The 13,832-nt window shown below is 37.1% G+C and overlaps 1 protein-coding gene across 1 annotated transcript in view; it reads right to left on the bottom strand.

The window, feature by feature from the left end:
* jupb (junction plakoglobin b) overlaps positions 1 to 6,367 on the bottom strand; it is a 73,765-nt gene extending 67,398 nt beyond the window's left edge. Inside the window, exon 1 of the mRNA XM_081377252.1 lies at positions 6,216 to 6,367. The gene's annotated coding sequence lies outside the window, so the exon portion shown is untranslated. The remainder of the gene's footprint in view (positions 1 to 6,215) is intronic.
* Between the last annotated feature and the right edge of the window lie 7,465 nt (positions 6,368 to 13,832).

Raw genomic sequence — 13,832 nt, 5'->3', positions numbered from 1 at the left:
TCCCATTAAGCTGTGTGTCAATCAAAATGCCACAAAACCCACCCATCAATTATGTGAACTTGACTTGAGATCCTGTTCAAATGTTGCTGATAATAAATAACTGCACATTACTAAAGCATGCACTGAAAGGTTTGTCTTGATACAAACCAGACCTCTAAAGCCTCTTTCACACCATCAATGACTTGCAGCAACAAAGTGACCTGAACTCATGCAATCTAACAAGGAACAACATCTTAGTACGATAGTGCCAAAGTGTCCGGAAGTCATTGGCTGCATCCGAATATGCATTCTACTCTACTACTATATGATAGGGTGAAAAACAGTATGTGAAAGACGTATGTGAGATTCCGAAGTGCACATCCACACTTTAATATCCCATGAGCAGAGGTGGGTAGTAATGAAGTACATTTACTTCGTTGCATTTACTTGAGTATTTTTGGGGGAAAATTTTGACTTTTAAGAGTAGATTTAAATGTGGGTACTTTCGAGTACATTTCTAATGAAAAAGCAGTACTTTTACTTTGTTATGTTGGGCGACGTTCCTCTCGTTGTTTTATTTTAATGCAATACATGCTGTTAAATGCATAGTTTATTCCAAACGCGCTGTATCTTTCTTTCTGGGGCATGAGCGATGCTTAATTTACTAATGAATCACTCTTTTGAGTCGATTCTGTTCAAAGACTTCATCAAACAAGTTGGCAGAACAGTCTAAATCAGAATCCGTTTGAATGATCTGTTCAGTTTCCTGCACGCACTGAATCGTCTGATTCACGGTTTCACACTCGGAGTCGTAACAGGAAGATTTGAGAACATCAAGAGCGTTGGATGAAGTGTGGACCAACAGTCAAGCAAATCTGCAAATGCATCCTATTGTTTGCCAGAGATGAAGATCTTTATTAGTTGAACATCTTCATATGCTGTCTGTAAATGAATGATTCCACAGGACTATACATTCCATTTAATTTCATTCAGGTAATACTTTTTACAAACAAACAGATTATTACGCCACAATACCACTACTATAAAGTATGACCCAAACCAAAGGACAGGTAATGATTTTCTGGCTACAGATTCCAGAAATAATGATAGTCTCTTCCGTTTTTGTGGCAAAGATAGCCTATCTAGTTATGATAATAGTAATTTAAATTTAAAAATATCTAAATAATAACATGTTATATATATATATATATATATATATATATATATATTATATATATATAATTTATATTTATAATAATATATTTTATTTATATTGTTTTATATATATATGTATTATTTATAGGCCTATATATGATCCGAAGTAACTAGCAACTAGCTACTTGAGTAGTTTTTTTATTGGATACTTTTTTACTGTTACTCAAGTACCTATTAAGATTATTACTTTTACTTTTACTTTGAGTAAATATTTCTATAAGTACTTGTACTTTTCCTTGAGTACAGTTTTTGGATAGTACCCACCTCTGCCCATGAGGCCACAGGAGAGGATTTATGAATGGCAGTGAAGCATTGCAACTGATGCTGGCAAGTCACATGACAATGAGTTCATGACAAATGAAGTACATCTGATTTACATTCATACTATAGACCGTAATTATAGTGGTTGCAAAGTAATAACTTATTCAAAAGTACCTACTCAGAGAATGTGGATGTCATTTTCATAAAGAGTTTGTCATGCATTTGGGCAGCGAGGCTACCAGGCTTCCATTAATAATTTATGGCCATGATATACTCATGGCAAAGTTCTTTTTCATTCTTCGCTTAGGGGTAAAAAGAAGTTTGAAATGCCTGTTCAGCCGTACTGTCCCGACGTCACCTACTCTGATGAGAGTGCCGCTTAGATAAATATGCAAATATGCGCAGCACGCTTTCCTTTAATAACAAAATAAACACCACAAAAATGACAGTGGTGAAAAAACAGCAGTTAAGAAAGTATCTGATCATAGCGATGTGGATATGTTTACAAAAGCAATTCGGCCCTTCAGTCAAGTCACGTCTCGTTTATTTAGGCCTATACATCACTTTCTACAATATACTGCTTTAAAGCAAGCAGCTTTATAGTATTAAACATGAAAAACAGTGTTTAGGCCCGTTTACATCAAGAAAGATAACTATATTAGCGTCCACAGCAGCGGATGATACCATTCTGTTTATTATAAGCACGTGGGTGTCTGTCACTTTAAATGTTCGAGTTTGTTACAGCAGGATTGATTCTGATTAGCTGCCACTGTTTTTATCGTTCATCAGCTGGATAATATCATTCTGAAAATGATTCCAACAATAGCGTTTCTTTGTGTCGTTATCGTTAAAGCTGTGGTGTGAACTCTGCTATTCTTTGATATTGAGAACAATTTTTAGAACTATATCTTTATCGTTATCTTTATAGTTGGTGTGAACGGGCCTTAAAGGTAGGGTAGATAGGATTTTTATAAAAAACTTTATTTCAAATTTGTTTAAACTGTCTTTATATACCAATACATAATTAAAATGTAAATGCTCTGAAAAGGAGAGTATAAAAATCGAGTGACTGTAGACCTTTTAATCTGCAATAAACACAGCTCATTATTTCCATTCGGGACGAAACAATTGATTGGTTTGGGCGACTGTCACTCACTCTCGCAACCATGGCTACCACCCCTGTTGCTAGATCTGCCCATATGCGCGCGCACCCGTTTGATTTGAGTAAAATTATGGCAGAGAAAGAGCATTCAAAATTCAAAGCACCTGCATATGCAGTCAGGGAAGGCAAACAAGGCAAAAGCTACTTCCTCCGACCCTGGTTGCCCGCACTCTTGAACAACCTCCTCTGCTTCGCCCTCGACCCCAGACCTGTCCTCGAACCGACGATGCGGTACTTGTCTCCGGAGTGTAGTCCTCATTAGAGTCAACAATGTTTTCATCATGGAAACTCGCAAAACACCATATATGTTACGAATCTTACACGAAATTCACCTTCATCACAGTTTAACTGATGGTAATGGAAAAACGTGTATCAATGCAACTTGTTTTTAGCTTTGCCTTATAAATATAGCTCGTTACCTATAGCCTAAATATAGCTTGTTACCGAATCAAACTAAATATATTTTAAACTTCGATATGCTAGCTTGATAGTGAGTACTAAAATAAATCTTATTTGTTTATATTCATAGTGATAAAGTTAGGTATTTTATTACATGTGATTCTGACATGATGTCACTGCATGCGCTGCGCTCCTTCCTCTCCGCTCGTCTCAGGTAAATAAATGCATCTTCCAGCTTCATGTGTTTTGGGGGCGTGGCTTTGGAAGGAGCTCAGAAGGGAGGGGGTGGAGTGAATGGAAATAATGAGCTGTGTTTACAACAGTCGTGAGAGGTCTACAGACACTCGATTTTTATACTCTCTTTTTCAGAGTACTTACATTTTAATTATGTATTGGTATATAAAGACAGTTTAAACAATTTGGAATGTTTTTTTTTTATAAAAATCCTACCTACCCTGCCTTTAAAGGGTTAGTTCACCCAAAAATGAAAATTCTGTCAGTAATTACTTACCCTCATGTTGTTCCAACCCCGTAAGACTTTCGTTCATCTTCAGAACACAAATTAAGATATTTTTGATTAAATCTGAGAGCTGAATCACTCCTCCACAGGCTTATGGACACAATAACTTGCTGGCCCAGAAAATGTATAAAAGACATGGTTAATATAGTCCAAGTGACTCCAGTGGCTCAATCTTAAGTTTATAAAGTGACGAGAATACTTTTTGTGCGCAAAAACAAACAAAAACAACGACTTTATTCCACTTTTCATTTCCTTCTCACTTCTTTTTGATTTCATCAAAAATATCTTAATCTGTGTTCCGAAGATGAACGAAAGTCTTACGGGGTTGGAACAACATGAGGGTGAGTAATTACTGACAGAATTTTCATTTTTGGGTGAACTAACCCTTTAAGTCTTGCTTTCAATTCGAATTACAACATTCATTTCTACTATAAAGCAGCTCTCCAGTTTGTTCATGTTTCTACTCGCATCTGACCTTGACAGAGTGAACAGAAGAAATAAACCAGAGAAGATTTCCACGCCAAAGAAGGTGGAGCCTCAGAGCCACACCTACCTATTATGTAATCGTTACGGACCAATGGCTGTTCAAAGGTGTTTACCAGCTGGAGCAAATTATTCGGGAAAGTTCGCTTTGGGAAGCTGATTCAAATGGGCTTTATGCACAGCTACACTACTTCCTGAACTTCAGCCAGCTTTTTGTTTCCTGTCTGCCATTATTGGACAAACTGATTAATCCAGGTGTGTCTGATTATTGTTACTGAGGTCAGGCACACCTGGATTAATCAGTTTGTCCAATAATGGCAGACAGGAAACAAAGAGCTGGCTGAAGTTCAGGAAGTAGTGTAGCTGTGCATAAAGCCCATTCCTGAAACAAACTCCAAACTTTTGGCCTGATTTAGTACAAAAGTACGACACACCAATTCATTCTTCAATTTCGCTTGAATTACCTCGGGGTCTTTAGGTGTGGAGACAGTGACCCACAACCTGATACAGATGGATACCGCAGCAGAGAAGAAACATAAAAACCAACAGCACAATAACTATTATGTATTTGCTGCAAATGTGAATGGGATTTACGTTTAGAAGCAGTTTAATGTTTGAGGGCTGATTTCAGTTAAATCACTCTAACTCCAACAAAAACACAAATAGTCGCTCACAACATCTGCGTTTGTGAATCTTTGTTAGGAGTAGTAGGCTACCTCAAAATTATTGATAATCATAGTCACAAAAATATGTAGCCTACTAATACTGTACAAAGGGCCTTTATTAGGGTCTGTGCTACTGCACTCGATGGGGGCCACGCGGTGAACGGAAGTTACCGATCGCGATCCAACGGACCAAGGGGGATGCTTGAGACAGTACAATGCCCTAATTGTCCATAATTGTTATTTTACACAGTGGGGTGTTTCGTTTAATTAAAAAATAGACAAAAAATTACAATTATTGCTTTAACCTGATTTTTTTTACTTAATACAATTTTTCATTAGTGACTCGAAAAGGATTTTCAAAAGATTTCTAAAGACGCCCAATCACAAGGCGTTTACCGTGGATTTTCGTCTTCACATTGAAATCAACGTCATGAGATGATAGCACTCATAAAAGATGTATTTTAGAGAGCGCTTCATCTGGAAAACATCTGTTGTATACATAAACATCTGATAAACATCTTTTAAAAAGCAGTTTTACATAGATTCTAAACCATAAACATCTTGACAGTTTCTAAATGTCTATAGGCCTATAAAGACAGGAAACGTCTTAGAGACGATGAAAACACGCACATCAAATAGACGTCTCCGAGATGTGTGCTATCGAATAAAGTGAAATCACTAGCTAAAATACAATCAAACACTCAAATAGCTACACCCACCTAATTTGCACATTTACATTTATCATGATTTGTTAAAACGATAAATCAGCTATTTAACATAAGAATCAAACCCATACATGCTAAAAATTCAGTTAGCAAAAATTCTTACAGTTTTTAATATTCGAGGTTTGTAGTTGAGCAGGATTATGTTATAGCGATACTCTCTCACACATTTCAAACGCGATAACGATTTTACGCAATTTTTCTGCGGTCTACGGGCATCTTACGGAGTTGACTTAGATCATGAACCGGTTTCACCAGACACGGATCATATAAGGCAAACTTACAATTTGGTAATTTAACAATGATATAAACGGAACGATCTCGCATATAAGCTCGGCATGTGTCAGTATCTGCACTGAACTAACGTGAGCTCAAAGTTTCTCAGAGGTTGAACATGCAAAACCCGGTAACATTATAATATCGATACAATATAATATACTAATATATTGCAGAAGAGCGCAATATATAATTTGGGGGATGAAATTATGCAACATCGCCCGAATTTTCGCTGATCTATCGAGAGCGGTGAACTCCGGTGGGCTTTAAAGCAGCTTCCCTGTGTCATGTTTGATATAGAAGTGCTCCGTTATAGAACACGAGCACAAAAATAAGAAATAAAGCAGTAGACGCTTAAACATCAGGATCCCTTACCGATATGACAACAGCAAACTCTAAAGATGCTTCATGTGCAAACGGCGTCCTGTGAAGCGCATTATAAGGTTCATATAACGGGAGAAGGGTGGCTTCCGCGGTCGCCAGGGCAAAGTCATCATTTAAATGAGTGAGCATGCATCAGCAGACTTATTTACCTTACAGAATGATCTCAATCCACTGGCGAAAGTGTCAAAAAAAAATCAGCTCGTGAATCCCTTCTCCGGCCCCAAGTCCCTCCGTCCACTCTTATCCAAGTCTGGCAAACGTTGAGCAAGAGTCTGACAGCAGCGGAACCCTCCGTGAAGTCTCCGGTTGCACGAGCGAACGAGTGGGCGGGACCTCTAGCGGTTCAGTTTCGACACAATCGGTAATTATTTGAGGATTCTGGCGCATCTATTGCGGATGACGGGCAGTAATGCTTGCCTAGAGATAGACATCAAGAGAGTCATGTGTGATTTAAGGTTCATGTTTCTGCGCCAATGGTTTGACCTCCCTATATGATTTGTATGGGCTCTGGTAATATTTCAACTAAATAATAACATGTTATATATATATATATATATATATATATATATATATATATATATATATATATATATATATATATATATATATAATTTATTAAATAAATAAATATTACAATTTTCTGAATACTTTTTTTTTTTTTACATATTGTACGTTTTAAAGAATAGGAAAAACAGCTAAGTATGGCTTTATTTTTGTGTCATCTCTACCTCACTGTTATGTATTTTTCAATGTGCCATATTTTTCAATAAAAATATCCAAACAAAAATGTTCTGAATACCCCACAACATTAAGCACATAGTCGGCCTTTTACCTCCAACAAATCTCATTTCCCATTTCATGCATTAAAAGTCTATAGGGCTATTAATTGTTTTTTACTATGGAACAACATACTACTGTTATCTATTTATTATGTGCACATAACATTATTACAAAATAAATAAAAAATGCAAATTAAATATAGTAAATTGTCATATTTATTTTAAGCTGAAGTTGAATATTTGCAAATTCACAGAAGAACAGCTATACTCTTGTATTTGTTTCACTAGGTTCTGCATTTATATCATGGCTTATTGCCACCAGCCTGCCACCATCAGGAGCCATTTTGCAATGACTTCCAAAAAATTCCATATGCCAATTTGGATAAAATTACTGCACTTATTAATCTATATTTGTGTATTTGCCAATTTAAATTTTTGTTCAACTGTTGAGCACAAAAGTTATTCCCCTTAATAAATATAGCAAAATAACCTATAAAATAATGATATTAGTTGCCAGTTTCTGCACCTCATTGTTTAAACATCTGAATGATTTCACTTCTGGTTAACGTCGTCTCATAAGGGTGGACCCCAAATTGATATGGCCAAAGATGACGGGGTTCAGTGAAGAGTGAAAGACTGTACTCATTTTTATGAGGCCATTTTAAATGTACTAGTCCAGCAGGGACATGACAAAATGCTTGGTTGCATTTAAAAATATTATAGGATTAAATAAATGGAATATTTCTTTCACTTCATTATACAGAAGATACACTCTTATTTCAAAATATTAAAAAAATTAAATGTTCCTTATTGTTTCCAATGAGAACCTTTAACATTCCTGGAACCTTTCCATTGAACAAAAGTTTCTTTATTGTGGAAAAAAGGTTCTTTAGATTTTTTTTAAATGTTCTTCACACTAAGAAAAATGGTTCTTTTAAGGACGGATCACTGACATTATTTTCTTTGAGGAATCAAATGTTTCTTTATGGCATCACTTCATGTGAAAACCCCTATTTGGAATCTTCATTTTTATGAGTGTATCAGCATCTAAATTCTGCACAAAGAAAAGTCGCTGCCTTAAAGGAGAACTCCAGTCAATTTTAACATTGAGCTCATTTTTTTTGTAAATTTGGAGTGCTGTCAGTACAGAGAACAACGACAAAAATCGGCGTTGCCTACACCGTGTTATCCTCTTTTTAAAATTTGCACCCTGTTGACTTCAATGGGGCAAGTTTTAAACCTGCTTTTAGCCTCTTAACATCCTTGATGTGTCATTACAAGTGCACAGCTAATGTGAGTGATTTCTTCAGAGTGATCGCGGGTGAATCTGACTGCAGTAGATGTGAAAGATATGAATAAAAATTATGTTATTTCAGCCAGCGCACATACCTGTATTTACTTCCTGTTTTCGGTCGAAGGCCACAGTAATCGATTGTCGAGTTCACGCGCATAGGTTTAGTACCTATGATCACGCGTGTGAGCTCGACAATCGACTTTGACTTGAACAACTTGAATTTGAAGTAATTTCAACTTAAATTACATTAGACTTAAAAAATTTGTTGAATCTTGTATAACGTATAAAAAAAGATGAAATTGCTTAACTTATTTTGATGAGTTAAAGCAATGTAAAAACATATGTTGTCATAACTTATTGACCATATACTGTTTTACAGTGTGAAGGACTGAGAGATGATTGCCGCCCAAGAATGACCCTTAAATCTAATTTCGTTGAATGGGTCTGATCTGTTCTCAAAGGAAGACATCTGATATCTCGTCTTTCCCACATAATTTAAACATTAACAAAGAAATAATTTAGCAGAATCAATGATGTCCAATAAATCAAAGTCTGATTTATTTTTATCTCTTCAGAGCATCCCATCTCAAGACCCCATGTTAACCAAATCAGACAGACGTTGTCTCTTCACTCGGCTTAACTCTAGTTAAAGCAGATGCAACTACAAGATTGTGCAAAATGCCACATTTTGGAAGAAACTAAATCCAAGGCTTCTATTGTTACTGAGGAAAATCATTTTCTTTAGCACTTCTTTTTAACACTCAACAGCTGTGGCTTAGTGGCTATCATCGCACCAACTAAAAAAAAAAAAAACGGTTATTACAAAAAAAGATACTGGACATCAAGAATTCTGCTGCTTAAAAAAGACTGCTTGAAAGAAGAGAATCTGGGATCCAGTTTTCTAAGCACCAGGATAATACAGTAATAAAGCTCATTATATCGAGAGTTTCTGTCTAAGAGCCTGTTAAAGGTTATTCTAATCACCACTGCTTGAAACCCACAGCCACAGTTTTGAGGTGCTCCATGTTCTCCATGATTACCGAGACACAAATGCACATTTTCTCTTATTTAAGTAACTCCCTCAGCTGTCTGGGGCATAATGAAAGCCCTCCACTGTTGTTGCCATGGTGAAAACTATAATTCCTGCCACTTTTGATTTCTTGGGTTTTAAAGCCCATTTCCTGCACTTGAAAGTTGTAACATTTCTGTCCGAAGCCAATCAGCTAGAAGTCTTACAATAATTGCACATTTTGCAACAAAATTTTCTCCTTCTCCTATATGATTCTGCCACTGAATTCTTTGCATACGCATTGTTTTTATCTTTTTTTCCCCCTAAATGTACACAGAGGATATAATTAAGAATTTCCAAAAGAGCTCTGAGAGAGAACTTCACATATGTGGTCTTGAAGTCTGCTAATTTATTCAGTTGATATATCCTCTTAAGACATCAAAACAAGCATTTAATGATCCATCAATGCATAAACAATATTCTGGATAAAAACAGTCTTGTCTGCTTCCAGTGAGACCCAAATCAATCAACCATCACCAGAACAAACACTGGTACACGCTGCCTAAACATAGCCTAGTGTTGCCAAGGAGAAGCTTCCTCCACATGCTGCAAAACATCCCTAGTGCTTTCCATGATTAATACATTTCTCCAATTACCAGTTGCCCTTATTGAGACAATTGTCATCACAATTCACAGAGCTGCTTTCAACCAATTCATCTCAGCAGGCTTGCAGAGATAATCTTGCACTGCAACATTTACATGGAAGTTTAATATACAGTATAGCTCTTCATGTTGTCAGGCATTTATACACGAAGATGTGTCACAGATATAGTAGAGATTTTCACGTTATATGAAAAAAATGGTTGTCAAGGTGTTACTAGGTAGTGACTACATACATAAGCTACATACAGTAGAAACATGTACACTACACTACCATTCAAAAGTTTGGGTTTGTAAAATGTTTTTGAAAGAAGTCTCTTCTGCTCACCAAGGCTACATGTATTTGATCAAAGATACCATTATATTGTAAAATACACAAGGGTGAAAAAGTGGCTGTTTGGAATTAAACAGGCAAATGCTTAAGAGTCTATGAAGATCTTGACCAAAAACTGACGCACCTCTTGATAACAACGTTTTTGGTTAAGATCTTGGATTGTCAATGCAAGAGTCCAGCACTCTGTAAAGTCTCCTCCAGCACATCCCAAAGACTTTCAGTGAATTTAAGATCCGGACTGAGAGGTGCCAGTTCATGTGTGAAAATGGTTCTTCACGCTCCATCACAACCATTCTTTCACAATCTGAGCCTGATGAATCTTGACATTGGCTTGGAATCGTGGAATATGGCCATGTGTCTTCTACATGTTTGATTATGAAAAGCTACATACTCAATCATTTAGGATTAGAAGAACTGTTGCAAAACATATAACAGAAAAATAATAATTATTGCAATAATGATCCAATCATGGACTTTACACGGGCAGTGTATTATTACAATTTTAAATAACTGTTATCCATTTGAAATTGAATAAACAAACAAAAAAAAAGATGTATTCCTGTAATGGTATACTCCAGTCTTCAGTGTCACATGATCCTTCAGAAATGACTCTAATATGCTTACCTCTCATTATTATCAATGTTGAAAACAGCCGTGTTGCATATGCTTTTTAATGAAAATTGCAAAAAACAAAACAAACTTAGTCAATTTAATGTCCTTAATGCTGAATAAAACCTAAACTTTTGATTGCATTATGATATTCTGATTTCTATAAGTGATAGATCTATATAATCTATATGGCTTTTTTGCCATAATTTGTGGAATATGTAACAAGCTAAAATTATGCAGGCCAAACTTGCAGAGTTGTTTTGCAATTTGCAGGACAATCTGGGCGATCCTGCAGAATAGATTTCAACACGGTAAAATGTGTTTAATTGAGCTAAAAGCACAGCAATCCTATTATTACTGAAAACATAGTCAAATGAACCATTATATTTATCCTAATTAACAAATACATAAGTGGCGGAGTACTTTCTGACGAGTTTTAACAAATAAAATCGGAGAAAATATCAGAGAACCTTCAAAATCATGTACCAGAACTCCAATGGGAGAAAAACAAACTTTGTTTTGCCCGTCTGTTCACATCACTTTCGTGTAATGCTCTTTCATAATTACTAAACGATGTGTTTAGTGCAAAAGATCATTAGCGCCAAACACAAGGTGAGGTAGTGACATTTCATCTCATGTTATGTCAGCTTGAAAGAAAATTGCGAAGCCTTGTTTCAGGAAATTAGCTTCCAGGGGGATGTGAGAACGTTTGATTGTAGATGAAAGAGCGATATATTGAAATGGAAATGTGTCTGGCTGACTGTGGACGTGGATTTTGCCCCTCGGGGATGAATAAAACACATGCATTCAGCAATCTCTCTATTTGCACATAAAAGCCTCTCTATATGTGTGCTTTATTGTTTATCTCTACATTTGCAGAGGAGACAAAGCTGTAGTTTTATTACATCCTCTGCCAATATTAACCACTAATTTGCTCAATAATTTGTGGACATTTACCTCACATAGCCCACTCTGACCGTCTGTTCTACTGTGTGACCAGCGTTTGATTTATGCTACAAACAATAAGAAAATACTGCCAAAACAACATTCAGGCAAAATAACAAATGTGCCTCATTTCCCCCCTCAGAGCCCAACGTTCAGCAAGTACCCCGCTCATCATCACACTGGCATTCAGCCTCTGTTATAGATCCACTGTGAGCAGACAGATGGGTAATATAGTAGGCTACACATCTGTCGGCTATCTCAGAGGTATGAGGAGGCTCTTTGCCACCTACAGAATGGGACGTCTTCGGTGTAGTTAGTACAAACAATTCCCTACACATGTCCATTTATGCTGATATTTTGGACAATATAAGCATAAATCACTATTTTGTGATGAATGCATGGTTAAGAAGCAACATAGACCATGAGTTTCCTAGACAGTGGTTTGCGAACCCCTGGGGATTTTGAGGAAACTGCAGGTGTTTATGAGTTGATGAAAACCTTATAATAGCTTTACATGCATCCAAGGTCAAAAAACACTTTACTTTTCTCATAATATACATTGTACATCACCTCATTTCTCTAAAAGTCTGAAAACAGTTTGTTCGAAGATTATGGCTGAATCTAGCCTAGAAATCTAGACGCACCCTAGCGGCAGCAAAATGTATTTTGCAGCCAGGGCAGTCTAGCAACTCTCCATAGACTTTCAAGCTGCAAAAACCTAAATTGGGTGAGGCCAATCACGTCGCGTATAGAGTAGGCGGGGGGGGGGGGGGGGGGGCTTAACATATGACGACAGAGTTGCGACGGTTACCTGCTGCTACTTGAAAACAAAGAATGACGGCTGCTGCTAGAGAACAGTCTTTCGAATCGGCTTTGGCCGCGACTCTGGAGGACTTGGAGTTAAGTTTCTCTTTGAGAAAAGAGCAAAGAATGGCACTTAAGTCATTCTTAAAAAAAGGAAGTTTGTCGTTTTGCCGGCCAGATATGGCAAAAGTTGAATCTATCAACTAGCTCGGCTGTTGGGAAAACGCTCTGGTTGGTTGAAGCGCTGTCCTATTGCGTGCAGAGGGAATTTGAAAGACAGACGTTTATCCCGCCCCTCGGATTAAACCGCGTCTATGGTGAGTTTCCAGACCATCTTGATGTAGATTTTGATGTCCAAAATCGCCCATAAACCCTCAATTACCATTCCCTATAGTCCACTAATACAGTTCAATTGAAGGAGTGAATAAAAACGAGTGAGTGAATTCGGACAGCCGTTGAGAGTACATCGGCTGTACACTTGTTATTGCGACGCATTGTACAGACTACGTCCACTATGGTTTCGGACACCACTACAAATGGCTTTCCCCTCAAATAATGCCCTATTTAAGGGGATAAGGGGTGATTTCGGATTCAGCGTGTCTCTCTAAACTCCTACTCTGCTCTGATTGGTCAGACGGCTAAGTCTGTTGTGATTGGTCTACCGCTTACAGCTCGTGTCGGATCATATTTGAACTTCAGCTCCGGATGTTCCTCAGCACTGTGATACGAAGAGGAACGATGGCGTCCGTTTTTCCATATCAAATCCGGCACGAGTCCTCATTCTTTTATAGAGTGCGCAAAGTGGATTTGCAGTCTTCTCGACATGTCGACAACACGAACCAAACTCTTCCATCCCTCAGCTACAACTACAGTTTTGGGGGGCGGGTCAAAGTCGGCATTGTTCGAGGACAGCCAATAAAGACTGGAATGATGTCATTATGCAAATTTGTTACATTGTTACGTATGTTAAAGGAATTGCTGACGCCTTGTTTTGGCAGTTCAGAGTCGATTCTTTTAGGAAACAATAACTTTATTTGTCGTGCACTTTGATCTGTAAAACTTTGCAGACCTTATAGATTCACAAACAGAAATATTGCACTACATAGAAGGTAATAATCGAAAAAGTATAATAGAGGCACTTTAAATAATGAGTTAGAACATTGAAAAAAATTCAGAAGCAATTTGTAAACCATCCCAAAAGGAATATTTTGGGTTCAGTATGAATTACGCTCAGTTGACAGCATATTTTGACAAAAAATTGTAAAAGCCCAAAATGAGGTTTCAGTGAAGTAGCCTACTTAAAATGGAAGCAAATGGGGACAATATACTGGA

The sequence above is a fragment of the Scardinius erythrophthalmus genome (assembly GCF_964197995.2).
Source record: "Scardinius erythrophthalmus genome assembly, chromosome: 10".
NCBI classification, from domain to species: domain Eukaryota; kingdom Metazoa; phylum Chordata; class Actinopteri; order Cypriniformes; family Leuciscidae; genus Scardinius; species Scardinius erythrophthalmus.
Note: the sequence above shows the minus strand (reverse complement) of the source record. Positions and strands in the feature narration are given on the sequence as shown.